This window comes from Haliotis asinina, chromosome 4 (genome assembly GCF_037392515.1).
Source record: "Haliotis asinina isolate JCU_RB_2024 chromosome 4, JCU_Hal_asi_v2, whole genome shotgun sequence".
NCBI classification, from domain to species: domain Eukaryota; kingdom Metazoa; phylum Mollusca; class Gastropoda; order Lepetellida; family Haliotidae; genus Haliotis; species Haliotis asinina.
In genome coordinates this window covers 64,625,026-64,627,379 of record NC_090283.1, presented here as the reverse complement: position 1 = coordinate 64,627,379, position 2,354 = coordinate 64,625,026, and positions in this window count along the sequence as shown.

The following is a 2,354-nucleotide window of genomic DNA, read 5'->3' as shown; positions in this document are numbered from 1 at the left end:
AATATAAAGATAGCAAAGATATAGTTGTGATGCATGTTGACCCTGGCTTGTTCTTTTTTTCACATGGTCCGAAACAAACACGTTTGCAAACAACAGCCTCAAAAACAGGTGCGCGGATATGGGCGTGGCATTTTCAGTGTAGTACGTAGCAACAGCACGATACGTGTTTTATAAGATATAACATATTTTCAGTTGTAGTTTCACATGAAATTGAGCATGATTTAATAAATATTGCGTCCAGATGATGTATGCAAAAATTATATGTGTCACTTCAGAACATGTTGAATTTTACTTTCATAATTCTACACAATAAAATAACGTTCTTGTTGAATGACTATGATAGATTTCTCAATACTTTATATTTCATAGATGGTTACAACTCTATTTTATATATATATATTCTCATATGCTAATTGATATTAGTAATATGACAGGCACCCGTGGCGAGCCACCTCCTCGTGGTGGGTGCTGGGTAATGCTAAGAGCTCGCCGACACCCCCGTAGTGGACCCGGGGGGATATTTGGTCCACCAACCCGTTTGCCGTGGGTTGCGGCCCTGTGTCGGTGGAGGAGGGGATCCTGGTGGTTGAGGGCAATGGGACCAGGACCAGTGTTCCTATTGCTCAACACACCACTTCGGCCCTGACTTCACCTAGACGGGTGGTTGAATGGGCCCGGTTCAACCAATCGGCTGGTCATGCCAAGCCCTGTACATGGATTTTATGTCATTGCACAGAATTTGATTTGGAATTGTTTACATTTTAGTCTTGGCTCCCTTTGTTCATAGAATATTATTTGACTTGATTTTTGATTACATGAACTTTGCCTAGAGTCTTATGCCCAGAAGGCGGTGGCTCATGGGCCAATCTGGTGGAACTGTTAATATTTTTAACGTTTCTGCTGGAGTATATCATCCGAGTATCCTTGGTGCTGTAAGCTGGAGGCCCGCTTGCTTTAGCATTGTCCTTGTGATAGTCCGTGGTGGGTGGGGAGCTCGGATGACGAACCAATATACCAATAATCATGGAATACCAAACCCCTAACAAAAAAAACCAAAACGTCAACTGGAAAATGATGATCAACATCGACCCTGTATACAAATTGATCACTGGCCACGTTTTTTGATTATTGAGACCCTTGACAAGACTCCTTTAAAATTAAATCCCTTTGCAATTTCAAAAGGTATCACTGGCATTGCAGGTGAGGTAAAAGATATCAAACGCTTGCGATCAGGTTCACTGCTGATTGAATGTAGCAGAAAACAACAAGCTATCAACCTATTATCAACTGATATGTTTGTCGGAGTCCCGGTATTAGTTTCTGCCCACAGAACACTGAATACAAGCAAAGGGCATAGTTCGAGACCGTGAGCGTCTTCTAGCAGACATGACTGAGCTCGATATAATGTCCGAGATGAAAGATCAAGGAGTATCTTTCGTCAAACGTTTCACAACACGGAAAAATAATGTGACTGTCCAAACCAACACATATCTGTTTTCATTTTCAGCTCCAACACCTCCAAAGTCAATCAAAGCAGGTTACTGCAATCTCAATGTTGACTTATATATTCCAAATCCTCTGCGCTGCTTTAAGTGTCAAAAGTACGGACATGGTGTAAATACTTGCACATTGTCTGTTACATGTGCTCACTGTGCTGAGAATACACATGTAACCGAAGATTGTGACAGTATTCACAAAAAATGTGCAAACTGTTCAGGAAACCATTCATCCTTTTCGAAAGAATGTCCCATTTGGAAAAGGCAAATGGAAATTAACAAAATCAAATTTTCCAGGAACGTCAGTTTTGCTGAAGCAAGAAAGATTGTACAATCTACTGAGCACACTGAAACTTACGCCTCTGTCACGAAAACACCTGAAACCTTATCAAAAGGAACAACTACGCCAGTACTAACTTCGTCAAGTTCATGTCAGACTGACCTGACATGGGAAAATTCAGATAAACCTCAGTCTATCTCTCCTGATCTTCCACAGTCTATCTCAGAACAGTCTACTCAGACAGACACAGCTCAGAATACACAAAAGACCGTATCTCCTTCATCAAAGTCTTCTTCCGATCACAAATCATCATCATCACCATCTCAGTCACACTCAAAGTCTCAATCGACAGCTGATAGTCAGCCACCTGTTAAAAGTAAACCGAAGCCTAAGCCTGATGCTTCGAAACAACAAAGTGGCAGAGCTCCTAAAGGGTCACAGAACAAAATACAATTGTTCAATAAATATGGGTCTCTCGAAGATATGGACGTTTCTGAAAACGTCCATTCTAGGGCACATAGCTTGTCGCCCTCCAAAAGAGTGCGGGGTAGATCCCCAATAAATCCCCCCAAAAGATA